Here is a 14,902-nt window from a genome sequence, read left to right as displayed (position 1 = left end):
TAACAGCCATCTGAGTGAGCAGCTAGGAGAGGCCCAGGGGCTGAGGTTTAGGGCCAGGCGAATGGAGAGAAGAGAGGGAAGAGGGAGGAGAGAGGTAGGATGGGGGGGAAAGAGAGAGAGAAGGGGAACAGGGATGGATAGAGTGAGGGACAGATGGAAATGAGAGGAATGGGGAATGGAGAGAATGAGAAGAGTGTGAGGAAGCGAGAAGGAGGATGGAGAGACAGACAAACAGACACAAACAGAGAGAGATCAGGGTGCAGTGTGTCTGGGCAGAGCGTGTATTTCCAGCAGAGACAGACAATGAGCATAACCAGTTAGTGGTTCTCTGACTGCAGTTCAGACTCCTGATTCATATCAAGAGACTTCAGAGATGGAGGGTTCACACTGTGTCCCAAATGACACCATATTCCCATTTGGCTCTGGCCAAAAGTAGTGCACTTGGTAGGGAAATATTGTGCCATTTGTGAAGCAGACAACATCTCAGAGAAGCTGTCTTTAGTGTCTTACTACAGCTTGCCTGCTAGCACCCAGATATAACTCAGAGGTACTACGACTAAACTGACTGTTTGTGTGTGTGTGTGTGTGTGTGTGTGTGTGTGTGTGTGTGTGTGTGTGTGTGTGTGTGTGTGTGTGTGTGTGTGTGTGTGTGTGTGTGTGTGTGTGTGTGTGTGTGTGTGTGTGTGTGTGTGTGCGGGACTGGTTGTTTAGTAGACACAGGGTTAAGATTGCTCCCATCCATACATAGTACATGTTCTCCACACAGTCTCTCTTAGGACACACACACACACACACACACACACACACACACACACACACACACACACACACACACACACACACACACACACACACACACACACACACACACACACACTGGCCTGAAGCCTCTCCAACCAACGCCCAGCAAGCTGCTGTTTATACACACTAGTTCCTGTGAACACACACACTACCATACACAGAGGGAAGCCACAACCCTCAATGGAGAGAGCCACTTAGCAGCATTGCATACTTCTCCAGCCCTGACTGTGTGTCACACACACAGACACACACAGACACATTTGTAATTGCCCCCTACCTTTTCTGCAACAGCACAGTTATTGTATGGCCTCAGAGATTTTCAAGTGATTAGCTACATAAGTGCATCTAAAGCACAGTTTGCGTGCACACTTTGTGTGTGTGTGTGTGTATATATGTGTTTGTGTCCGTGTGCTGTATGTTCAGTATGCGTGTTGTGTACATCATGTGAGTCAATGAATCCGGGAGTCTGGCATTAACAGTGTACTTCGATACGGGTCTGGGTTCGCCTTGCCGCGTGTCTTCCACAGAGATGAATGTTCTGTACAACAGACGTACAGTAATTACACACTGTGCACACGCTTAGCAGGCCTTTCTCTCTCATTTAAAGTCTTATATTATGGCTATGTACAGCTATGTACAGTGTTGTAGCAATGTGCAAATAATTGAAGTACAAAAGTGATGGCACACTGTGGTATTTCACCTCACACACTTTTAGGGGAAAAAGGGTTCCAAAAGGGTTCTTCAGCTGTCCCCATAGTGGAACCCTTTTTGGTTCCAGGTAAAAACAAAAAAAAATAATTCTAAGTGGAACCCCTCTGTATAAAAGGTTCTGCATAGAGGCCAAAAGGGTTCTACCTGCAACCACAAAGGGTTCTTCAAAAGGTTATCCTATGGGAACAGCCAAAGAACCCTTTAAGGTTCTAAAAGGCACCTTTTTTTCTAAGAGTGTAGATATGGGAGTTTATTAAAAGTGGTTTGGTTTTCAAATTCTTTGTGAGTCTGTGTAATCTCAGGGAAATATGTGTCTCTAATATGGTCATACATTTGGCTGCAGGTTAGGAAGTGCAGCTTATTTTTCACCTCATTTTGTGGGCAGTGTGCACATAGCCTGTCTTCTCTTGAGAGCCAGGTCCGCCTACGTCCGACTTTCTCAATAGCAAAGCTATGCTCAGTGAGTCAGTACATAGTCAAAGCTTTCCTCAAGTTTGGGTCAGTCACAGTGGTCAGGTATTCTGCCACTGTGTACTCTCTGTTTAGAACCAAATATCATTCCAATTTGCTCAGTTTTTTGGTTAATTCTTTCCAATGTGTCAAGTAATTATCTTTTTGTTTTCTCATGATTTGGTTGGTTCTAATTGTGTTGCTGTTTTGGGGCTCTGTGGTGTCTGTTTGTGTTTGTGAACAAAGCCCCAGGACCAGTTTGCTAAGGGGACTCTTCTCCAGGTTCATCTCTCTGTAGGTGATGGCTTTGTTATGGAAGGTTTGGGAATGGCTTTCTTTTAGGTGGTTGTAGAATTTAACAGCTCTTTTCTGGGTGTTGATAATTACCGGGTATGGTCTTAATTCTGCTCTGCATGCATTATTTGGTGTTTTACGTTGTATGCGGAGGATGTTTTCGCAGAATTCTGCATGCAGGGTCTCAACTTGGTGTTTGTCTCATTTTGTGACTTCTTGGTCGGTGAGCGGACCCCAGATCTCACAACCATAAATGGCAATGGGATTAATAACTGATTCAAGTATTTTTTGCCATATTCTAATTGGGATGTCGAATTTTATGTTGCTTTTGATGGCGTAGAAGGCCGTTCTTGCCTTGTCTCTCAGATTGTGGAAGTTACCTCCTCTCCTCTCCTCTCCTCTCCTCTCCTCTCCTCTCCTCTCCTCTCCTCTCCTCTCCTCTCCTCTCCTCTCCTCTCCTCTCCTCTCCTCTCCTCTCCTCTCCTCTCCTCTCCTCTCTTCTCTTCTCTCTCTCTGTCAAAGGGTGTATGATTGCTGTTGGGTCAGCAGTTTGGTAATGCTGAAACTGAAGGACATGGTATTTCCCAGCTTACCCATTCAGCAATCACAGACTGTGTGTGTGTGAACTAACCGTCCTGTTGGAGAGAAGCCCTCTAGGTTAGCCTTACTCTGACCTCCCAGCCCTGGCCATCAATCACATTACACACTCTCCTCTCTCCCTGTCTCCTCTTCTATCCTCTCGGCCTCGGCTAATTAGAAGGTTACTTGTACATCCTCTCCTCCATACCGGCATGGTTTGTAACTGTCGTCCAGTACGTGGGTTATTATAGGATATGTAACATTGGCCTCTATTGTATTCACCACCCTCACAGCCTAGTTCAGTGGGACAACAAGTCATGTGCTATCACATGTTCAATGGAATCCTCACTTTTAGTCTGGAGTCTGCCAGGAAGACAATCTCCATCAGCAGTTATTTATAGTTCTACATTACTAGAACACAGGAACATTCTAAAGAATACGTTTCTATGGCTTCATCAACTGTCATGTGATTCCTAAGTGGAGTCCAACTCATGGACGACCTGGTTTTGTAATTCATAGATGGCTTTCTGCATTGGTCTTCTGTGGCAGGGAAGGCACTTAAACACACACACATGGTTATGGCTGAATTGTTTTGAAAAAGTATAATAAAATCAAAGTATAAAAACACACACACACACACACACACACACACACACACACACACACACACACACACACACACACACACACACACACACACACACACACACACACACACACACACACACACACACACACACGTGCAAGAACTCACACACCAACGAGCCTGTCCCCTACTCTCAGCACATGCAGTACTCAATGCTCTTCTATCTTATTCAATGTTTCACACACTGGTGGTATGGCCCCATAGTCCCTTAGGTATCTGGTGGCACATACCTGGTATGCTGTTTGTGTGTGGTGCGTGTGCGTGCATGCGTGCGTGTGTACTGCTCTGTCCTAAATCTCTGTCCATATTTATAGCCAGCCAACAACTATCAGATAGCATCAGACCCAGCTGGCTGCATTGCAGTGCTGGGTGTCACATAGCTGGACATTACAGCACTGGTCATCATATGAAAACATGAGGTAAGAAAACAGCAGCATGAGTTGTTATTTTGTGGTATAGCAATATTGGTATTGTTTACCTTTTTGTCAGAGGTATTACATTTTTGCAGTCTATGACTGGGGTAAATGCAGAGGTTTATGAAGTGTGTGTTGTGTTGTGTTGTGTTGTGTGTGTGTGTGTGTGTGTGTGTGTGTGTGTGTGTGTGTGTGTGTGTGTGTGTGTGTGTGTGTGTGTGTGTGTGTGTGTGTGTGTGTGTGTGTGTGTGTGTGTGTGTGTGTGTGTGTGTGTGAGCTGAAGAGAGAGGGAAAGAGGCCAGCTCAGCTAAGTGGTCTGGATTGGCTTGTTTGGATACACATGACTGCAGAGAGAGCCAGAGAAAGTGAGAGGGAGAGGGAGAGGGAGAACAGAGAGAGAAGAGAATAAAGAGAGAGAGAGTCACTCTGTGCCTTGCTGCAGCCCAAACTACATTAGAGCACATTAATCCATTCCACTGGCTGTTATGGCTGCTCACTCACAGGGTCGGGGAAAGGAGGGAGGGATGGAGAGCGAGATGGAGCGTGGCAGGGCTTAGAGGAACGAGAGAAGAGGGGAATGTTGCTGTATAGACTGCTGAGGGATACAACACATTCAGAGATGAACAGAGAGTAGCAGAGTACCTTCTCTTCTCTACCTGTTCTCTCACCTCTCTCTCTCTCTCTCTCTCTCTCTCTCTCTCTCTCTCTCTCTCTCTCTCTCTTTCCTCTTCTGCTCTCTCTCTCTCACCTCTCTCTTTCTCTCTCTCTCTCTCTCTCTCTCTCTCTCTCTCTCTCTCTCTCTCTCTCTCTCTCTCTCTCTCTCACCTCTCTCTTTCTCTCTCTCTCTCTCTTTCCTCTTCCGCTCTCTCTCTCTCTCTCTCTCTCTCTCTCTCTCTCTCTCTCTCTCTCTCTCTCTCTCTCTCTCTCTCTCTCTCTCTCTCTCTCTCTCTCTCTCTCTCTCTCTCCTCTTTCCTCTTCCGCTCTCTCTCTCTCTCTCTCTCTCTCTCTCTCTCTCTCTCTCTCTCTCTCTCTCTCTCTCTCTCTCTCTCTCCCTCCCTGACTAGAGAGTAGTAGTGATACTGTAGCTTCACTCCTCTCACTCAAACTTGTGAATAATGCAGTCTCTCTCACTGTGCTCGCCAGACCAATGGGACTATGCAAACTGATCTAGAATCAGCATTATGATCTCAAAGGCAAAACTGATCCTTGATCAGCACTCCTACTGGGCCCAGACTCTCTGGGTCTTTTCTCACATTTACACTGGAAATAAGAAATCACGTGTGTGTGTGTGTGTGTGTGTGTGTGTGTGTGTGTGTGTGTGTGTGTGTGTGTGTGTGTGTGTGTGTGTGTGTGTGTGTGTGTGTGTGATATTATAAAGACATAATTTCCCTTCTCTCTGCAGTGTTGCTGGCCTCTCTTGGCCCCTGCCATACTCCAGTGATTTCATATTACTGAGATTGTGTCAGAGCAGTAATTCTTTGCCCCACTACCCCTTGGGTTGTTGTGCTCATTGCAGGGTAAAGTGTGTGTGTGTGTGTGTGATGACTCATATACTGGAGGAAGCTCTGCAGGGTAGTCACTAGCTGGCACAGTTACAAAGTCATACAATCTGATTTGACACCTAACCTTAGCCCTAACCTTAACCACACTGTTAAACACATGCCTAACCTTAACCACACTGCTAAATTTAAACATACATGTTATTCAATTATTGCACCCACACTGCTGGCGCGCCAACGAACGTCTGCGTTGCCAAACGCTAAAAAAGAAGTCAGTTATATTTCTGACGCTGAAGTCCTGCCTCTCACATCTTCTCATTGGTTTATAGAAGCAGATACCCATGATTGAAAGATGAACTGAGTTTGGTCGGTCGTCGTGGTAACTATGAAAGTTAGATGCCAATTGCCATTTAAAGTCCAAAGAAAAAGCCTGGAAGGAGGAGAGATGACTAGAAATGATTCAGTTGACCATTTTATGTGTGGATTAATTGTCAGAGTAGAGGACCTTGTGTATTTTAGGTCAAATAACAACTCAACGTTTATATCCCAGGACAAATTAGCTAGCAACAGCAAACTAGATAAATATGACAAATTAGCTAGCAACTGCAAGCTAGATAAATATGACAAATTAGCTAGCAACTGCAAGCTAGCTAAATTACCATAAATGTTTAATGCTTTTCGACCTGTCCCAAAATTAATATAATTGGTTCAGAGTTTGTTTTGATATTTTAACCAGCGTGTCGTGATCACGTTTGGTGTGGGTGGACAAAATCAATTTGCGCACGATTGGCCGGTTTGGGTACGGTGTAACCTTAACCACACTGTTAAACGTATGTCTAACCTTAACCACACTGTTAAACGTATGTCTAACCTTAACCACACTGTTAAACGTATGTCTAACCTTAACCACACTGTTAAACGTATGTCTAACCTTAACCACACTGTTAAACGTATGTCTAACCTTAACCACACTGTTAAACGTATGTCTAACCTTAACCACACTGTTAAACGTATGTCTAACCTTAACCACACTGTTAAACGTATGTCTAACCTTAACCACACTGTTAAACGTATGTCTAACCTTAACCACACTGTTAAACGTATGCGTAACCTTAACCACACTGTTAAACGTATGCCTAACCTTAACCACACTGTTAAACGTATGTCTAACCTTAACCACACTGTTAAACGTATGTCTAACCTTAACCACACTGTTAAACGTATGTCTAACCTTAACCACACTGTTAAACGTATGTCGTAACCTTAACCACACTGTTAAACGTATGTCTAACCTTAACCACACTGTTAAACGTATGTCTAACCTTAACCACACTGTTAAACGTATGTCTAACCTTAACCACACTGTTAAACGTATGTCTAACCTTAACCACACTGTTAAACGTATGTCTAACCTTAACCACACTGTTAAACGTATGTCTAACCTTAACCACACTGTTAAACGTATGTCTAACCTTAACCACACTGTTAAACGTATGTCTAACCTTAACCACACTGTTAAACGTATGCCTAACCTTAACCACACTGTTAAACGTATGTCTAACCTTAACCACACTGTTAAACGTATGTCTAACCTTAACCACACTGTTAAACGTATGTCTAACCTTAACCACACTGTTAAACGTATGTCTAACCTTAACCACACTGTTAAACGTATGTCTAACCTTAACCACACTGTTAAACGTATGTCTAACCTTAACCACACTGTTAAACGTATGTCTAACCTTAACCACACTGTTAAACGTATGTCTAACCTTAACCACACTGTTAAACGTATGTCTAACCTTAACCACACTGTTAAACGTATGTCTAACCTTAACCACACTGTTAAACGTATGTCTAACCTTAACCACACTGTTAAACGTATGCCTAACCTTAACCACACTGTTAAACGTATGTCTAACCTTAACCACACTGTTAAACGTATGTCTAACCTTAACCACACTGTTAAACGTATGTCTAACCTTAACCACACTGTTAAACGTATGTCTAACCTTAACCACACTGTTAAACGTATGCGTAACCTTAACCACACTGTTAAACGTATGTCTAACCTTAACCACACTGTTAAACGTATGTCTAACCTTAACCACACTGTTAAACGTATGTCTAACCTTAACCACACTGTTAAACGTATGTCTAACCTTAACCACACTGTTAAACGTATGTCTAACCTTAACCACACTGTTAAACGTATGTCTAACCTTAACCACACTGTTAAACGTATGTCTAACCTTAACCACACTGTTAAACGTATGTCTAACCTTAACCACACTGTTAAACGTATGTCTAACCTTAACCACACTGTTAAACGTATGTCTAACCTTAACCACACTGTTAAACGTATGTCTAACCTTAACCACACTGTTAAACGTATGCGTAACCTTAACCACACTGTTAAACGTATGCCTAACCTTAACCACACTGTTAAACGTATGTCTAACCTTAACCACACTGTTAAACGTATGTCTAACCTTAACCACACTGTTAAACGTATGTCTAACCTTAACCACACTGTTAAACGTATGTCTAACCTTAACCACACTGTTAAACGTATGTCGTAACCTTAACCACACTGTTAAACGTATGTCTAACCTTAACCACACTGTTAAACGTATGTCTAACCTTAACCACACTGTTAAACGTATGTCTAACCTTAACCACACTGTTAAACGTATGTCTAACCTTAACCACACTGTTAAACGTATGTCTAACCTTAACCACACTGTTAAACGTATGTCTAACCTTAACCACACTGTTAAACGTATGTCTAACCTTAACCACACTGTTAAACGTATGTCTAACCTTAACCACACTGTTAAACGTATGTCTAACCTTAACCACACTGTTAAACGTATGTCTAACCTTAACCACACTGTTAAACGTATGTCTAACCTTAACCACACTGTTAAACGTATGTCTAACCTTAACCACACTGTTAAACGTATGTCTAACCTTAACCACACTGTTAAACGTATGTCTAACCTTAACCACACTGTTAAACGTATGTCGTAACCTTAACCACACTGTTAAACGTATGTCTAACCTTAACCACACTGTTAAACGTATGTCTAACCTTAACCACACTGTTAAACGTATGTCTAACCTTAACCACACTGTTAAACGTATGTCTAACCTTAACCACACTGTTAAACGTATGTCTAACCTTAACCACACTGTTAAACGTATGTCTAACCTTAACCACACTGTTAAACGTATGTCTAACCTTAACCACACTGTTAAACGTATGTCTAACCTTAACCACACTGTTAAACGTATGTCTAACCTTAACCACACTGTTAAACGTATGTCTAACCTTAACCACACTGTTAAACGTATGTCTAACCTTAACCACACTGTTAAACGTATGTCTAACCTTAACCACACTGTTAAACGTATGTCTAACCTTAACCACACTGTTAAACGTATGTCTAACCTTAACCACACTGTTAAACGTATGTCTAACCTTAACCACACTGTTAAACGTATGCCTAACCTTAACCACACTGTTAAACGTATGTCTAACCTTAACCACACTGTTAAACGTATGCCTAACCTTAACCACACTGTTAAACGTATGCGTAACCTTAACCACACTGTTAAACGTATGCGTAACCTTAACCACACTGTTAAACGTATGTCTAACCTTAACCACACTGTTAAACGTATGTCTAACCTTAACCACACTGTTAAACGTATGTCTAACCTTAACCACACTGTTAAACGTATGTCTAACCTTAACCACACTGTTAAACGTATGTCTAACCTTAACCACACTGTTAAACGTATGTCTAACCTTAACCACACTGTTAAACGTATGTCTAACCTTAACCACACTGTTAAACGTATGTCTAACCTTAACCACACTGTTAAACGTATGTCTAACCTTAACCACACTGTTAAACGTATGTCTAACCTTAACCACACTGTTAAACGTATGTCTAACCTTAACCACACTGTTAAACGTATGTCTAACCTTAACCACACTGTTAAACGTATGCGTAACCTTAACCACACTGTTAAACGTATGCCTAACCTTAACCACACTGTTAAACGTATGCCTAACCTTAACCACACTGTTAAACGTATGCCTAACCTTAAATTAAGACCAAAAAGCAACAAAAAATAAAATTGTGCATTTTGGTGATATATAAACAAATTTAACTTTGCCAGTGTGTGTGTGTGTGTGTGTGTGTGTGTGTGTGTGTGTGTGTGTGTGTGTGTGTGTGTGTGCGTGCGTGCGTGCGTGCGTGCGTGTGTGTCTGTGTGTGGTGGTGGTGGGGTTTGTCTTTGTGTGCGTGGAGGGGGGTGGGGGTGTGTGTGGGGGTATGTGTGTGTTGGGGGGTGATTTTGTGTGTGGGGGTATGTGTGGGTTGGGGGTGATTTTGTGTGTGGGGGTGTGTGTGTGTGTGGGGAAGGTCTTTGTGTTTTGGGGTGTGTGTGGGTGTGTTTCTAGTAGCTTCACTACAGTATTGGTGGGGTTTTATGGTTTGTTAAGTTATTATGATTCACATCCGCTTCCTGTTGCTTTCAAGGCTTGTAATATGCACAACATATTGTGTGTGTGAACATGTTGGTGTGTGTGTTTGTGTGTGTGTGTGTGTGTGTGTGAACATGTTGGTGTGTGTGTTTGTGTAAGCCTGGTAAGTTGAACTCGACCTAGCTGATGAGGTTATTGAGGAGACAGCGCCTCAGTGAACACACACACACACACACACACACACACACACACACACACACACACACACACACACACACACACACACACACACACACACACACACACACACACACACACACACACACACACACACACACACACACACACACAGTGTGAAACACATTTTGGGACTAAATCAATGTACCCTGAAAAAAAGTATCTGAGATCAGATGGTGGACCATTATTTCTCTGTTATTTTGATAGTGAGGACATGGAGTGTAGCTAGCTGTGTTTGTGTTGAGTTATTTAACCCATGTTTTTTCTGTCCTTCTTAGTCCGGGAGGGAAGAGGAGCGGGTGGTAGGTAGCCTAGTGGTTAGAGAGTTGGGCCAGTAACTGAAAGGTTGCTGGTTCGAATACCCAAGGTGAAGAATCTGTCTAAGCCCTTGATCAAGGCACTTAACACAAATTTGCTCTAGGGGTGCTGTACTACTATGTCTGACCCTGTAAAACAACACATTCCACTGCACCTATCTGGTGTACACACTGGCCAGCTTATTAGGTACACTACCCCTTTCACGATAATGGATTGCTCCTACAGAGAGTGTTATATGATTGAGGCATTCAGTTACTGTTTGATTAACCGTTAGAATGGGCAAAACGAGTGACCTAAGCGGCTTTGAGTATCTGAGAAATGGCTGGGCTTTTCTTGTACGACAGTGTCTAGGGTTTACAGAGAACGGTGCGACAAACAAAAAACATCCAGTCAGTGGCAGTCCTGTTGATGAGAGGTCAAAGGAGAAAGGCAAGAATCGTGCAGGCTAACAGACTAATAACTGCAGTACAACAGTGGTGTGCAGAACGGCATCTCGGAACACACCTCGTTGATCCTAGTCACGGATTGAGTCGCAACGAGTTCCACTCCTATCAGCTAAAAACAAGAAGAAGCGGCTCCAGGGGGCACCAACACTGGACAATTGAGGAGTGGAATAACATCACCTGGAACATGACAGTGAGTTCAGTTTATTTGAGGTACCTGCACAGTCCCCAGACCTCAACCCTATAGAGCATCTATGGGATGAGATGGAACGGGCTGTTTCACAGCATCAATGTACCGCCGTCCAATCTGCAGCAACTGCGTCAGCAGGGACCAACATCCCTGTGGAACGTTTCCGAAAACTTGTAGAATGCCCCCAAAATGCAGGGTGTTCTGGATGCAAAGGGGGGTCCGACCCAGTACGAGATGGTTGTACCTAATAAACTGTCCAGTGAGTGTACATGACAGCACAACATATTTCTGGGGGGAGGGAGAGGAGAGAGAGGAAAAGAGAGAAGAAGATAGGATGGGGAGGGTTAGAGAGAATGATGGTGTGTTAGCCTGGACAGTCAGACAGACAGAATGAACACATCCTACCTACATCACAGAAACAGCCCCCTCCCTCCTTACTTTCTTCTTTCCCTCCCATGTAGAACCTTGTTTTCACCTCGCTTGGTTTCCCTCAGACGTGGAGGGTCCTGCTATAGAGATCACAAACAAAGGCATCGCCTACAGGGGGGAGATGGAGAGAAAGAGAGGCAGAGGGAGGTTGTGGAGGGAGGGGGGTTGAGTCGAAAATGGAGAAAGCGAGGTTCAGGGGGGGCTGAAGCCCTCTTCCTTTCTCTCTCCATTTCTCTTCATCTCTTTTTCTCCATCCTTATCTTTCTCCCTGGTTTTGTGGTTTGTGATGGAGGTGTGAGGGACAGCATTAAAGCATGGGGTCGGAAGGGGAAACAGTTCATCAATAGCCACAAGGTCAGACAGTGGAGCAGCGGTTAGAGCGCTGGGGAGTCAGTATGCCCCTGCTTGTAGTGCACTGATCTACTGCAGGTCTGCCTAGCTGTAGGTCTGAGTGGCTGCAGGTCTGCCTAGCTGTAGGTCTGAGTGGCTGCAGGTCTGCCTAGCTGTAGGTCTGAGTGGCTGCAGGTCTGCCTAGCTGTAGGTCTGAGTGGCTGCAGGTCTGCCTAGCTGTAGGTCTGAGTGGCTGCAGGTCTGCCTAGCTGTAGGTCTGAGTGGCTGCAGGTCTGCCTAGCTGTAGGTCTGAGTGGCTGCAGGTCTGCCTAGCTGTAGGTCTGAGTGGCTGCAGGTCTGCCTAGCTGTAGGTCTGAGTGGCTGCAGGTCTGCCTAGCTGTAGGTCTGAGTGGCTGCAGGTCTGCCTAGCTGTAGGTCTGAGTGGCTGCAGGTCTGCCTAGCTGTAGGTCTGAGTGGCTGCAGGTTTGCCTAGCTGTAGGTCTGAGTGGCTGCAGGTCTGCCTAGCTGTAGGTCTGAGTGGCTGCAGGTCTGCCTAGCTGTAGGTCTGAGTGGCTGCAGGTCTGCCTAGCTGTAGGTCTGAGTGGCTGCAGGTCTGCCTAGCTGTAGGTCTGAGTGGCTGCAGGTTTGCTTGTTTTCAATTCTGCAAGTCTGATGGGCTGCATTGGGGGAGGAGGGTTGGAGTGTGCCCTACTAATGGTCTCCAGATCTGCAGGTCTGTCTGGCTGCAGGTCTAAGCGGCTGCGGCTCTGAGAGGCTGCGGTGCGGTGGGGGGATTTGTAGCGCTTGTAAAGGCTGCAGACAGAGTGATGTTATGTGAGGAGGCTGGGAAGGATTGCAGTAGGAGAGAGTGGGGAGACACCTTCTGGTCACTTTGTGTAACTGCGGCCACAGCTCTGTTCTGAGGACACTCCTTTGCAAGATTTGAAGCGCTGATCTGCTCCACTGTCTTTCCACCAGATATCGTGGAATACACTGATTTGCTGATAAGACTAGATACTATATTATTGTGATTACAACAATGTCAATGTATGTTTTGCACTTTTATGTGACAAAGTCACTGTTACAGTAGATGATGTCGTGTTTTTTGGTTCATATGGATCATGGCTCTGTAGTTTTCTGTGTTTTGTCCGACGTTTTCCCATGTCCTAAGCAAGTGAGTTCTCAATGAGAATGCAATCCTTTTAGTAGACTCTATTCTGCTTTTACTTCACTATTTTCTACTTTTAGTAGACACTATTCTGCTTTTACTTCACTATTTTCTTCTTTTAGTAGACTCTATTCTGCTTTTACTTCACTATTTTCTTCTTTTAGTAGACTCTATTCTGCTTTTACTTCACTATTTTCTTCTTTTAGTAGACTCTATTCTGCTTTTAGTTCACTATTTTCTTCTTTGAGTAGACTATATACTTCTATGAGTGGGCTATATTCCAGGTAATTCTACTCCTGTAATCCCTAATCTCCTAGGTTTAGAAACACATAGACTATTTTACCTCCGATAGGTGTCCCTTTGAAGTTTTACCTTGAGCTTAATGAACGTTAAGCTCAAAGGTGTGTGTGTGTGTGTGTGTGTGTGTGTGTTTTCTCCTCCCGAGCCTTAAATGCAATAAGATTCAGTCCCCAACGCTCCTGAGCTGAGAAACATATCTTCTCCCTTTCTCCCCCTCTTTCTTTTCCTCCCTCACTTTCTCTCCCCTGCCACCCTCACCTTCTCTTCCACCCTTTTCCTTTCTTCCTCCGTCCCATCCATCTCAGTCTGTCCATCTTTCTGATCCTCCCCTTCCATTTTCCCTCTCTCCCCCTCCATCTCCTCCTCACCTCTCCCGCTCTGTCTCCCCCCTATGCCTCTCTCCTTCTCAGCATGGGCTCTTAAAGTTAAGCCTTTATCAGCTCTGTGCAACGCTGTAGAACCCCGGCTCCCCCAGTGCATCATGGGGGATTATTTCGCTATGTTCTTTGTATTGAGGAATTTGTAGCCGTGATGGAGATAAACGTTATGGAGGAAGTGATGGGGATGGAGGAGTGACTGACTTACCGGCAATACATCTACTAATCTATCCTCTCCTCTCTCTTAGAGCCGCATGGCCTCGTGAATTACAGAGAGAGGAATAGACAGGGAGGGAGGGGGGAGAGGTAGTAAGAGAGGGTTAGAGGGAAAGAGAGGAAAAGAGCGATATGGAGGAGAAAGGGGAGAGCGAGGGATGGCGATAGATAGAGAGAGGGAGGGATGGCGATAGATAGAGAGAGGGAGGGATGGCGATAGATAGAGAGAGGGAGGGATGGCGATAGATAGAGAGAGGGAGGGATGGCGATAGATAGAGAGAGGGAGGGATGGCGATAGATAGAGAGAGGGAGGGATGGCGATAGATAGAGAGAGGGAGGGATGGCGATAGATAGAGAGAGGGAGGGATGGCGATAGATAGAGAGAGGGAGGGATGGCGATAGATAGAGAGAGGGAGGGATGGCGATAGATAGAGAGAGGGAGGGATGGCGATAGATAGAGAGAGGGAGGGATGGCGATAGATAGAGAGAGGGAGGGATGGCGATAGATAAAGAGAGGGAGGGATGGCGATAGATAGAGAGAGGGAGGGATGGCGATAGATAGAGAGAGGGAGGGATGGCGATAGATAGAGAGAGGGAGGGATGGCGATAGATAGAGAGAGGGAGGGATGGCGATAGATAGAGAGAGGGAGGGATGGCGATAGATAGAGAGAGGGAGGGATGGCGATAGATAGAGAGAGGGAGGGATGGCGATAGATAGAGAGAGGGAGGGATAGGGACAGAGAGCAAGACAAAGAGAGGTGGGATATACAGGTGGGGAGAGAGAGAGAGGGAAGGAGAGAGAGAAATCTAGAGCGAGAGAGGGAAGGAGATAGAGAAAAAGAGAAAGAGAGATGGAGAGAGGAAGCGACAGAACGAGTGAAAGAGACAGAGAGAGAGGCTGTGCTATCTGCTGTGAGGAGTAGCAGTACTAGTAAATCAGTCTAGAGGGGCAGACAGGATTGATAACCTTGAACAGGAGGTGCGCTGCTGCCTGCCTCTTTAC

The 14,902-nt window shown here is 44.8% G+C and overlaps 1 protein-coding gene across 6 annotated transcripts in view; it reads left to right on the top strand.

Annotated features, from left to right (window-relative positions):
• LOC139571027 (zinc finger MIZ domain-containing protein 1-like) overlaps nucleotides 1–14,902 on the top strand; it is a 201,415-nt gene that overhangs the window by 134,197 nt on the left and 52,316 nt on the right. The window lies entirely within an intron of this gene.

The sequence above is a fragment of the Salvelinus alpinus genome, chromosome 3 (assembly GCF_045679555.1).
Source record: "Salvelinus alpinus chromosome 3, SLU_Salpinus.1, whole genome shotgun sequence".
Lineage (NCBI taxonomy): Eukaryota > Metazoa > Chordata > Actinopteri > Salmoniformes > Salmonidae > Salvelinus > Salvelinus alpinus.
The sequence above is the reverse complement of the archived record's forward strand: the minus strand, read 5'-3'. Positions and strand labels throughout refer to the sequence as shown.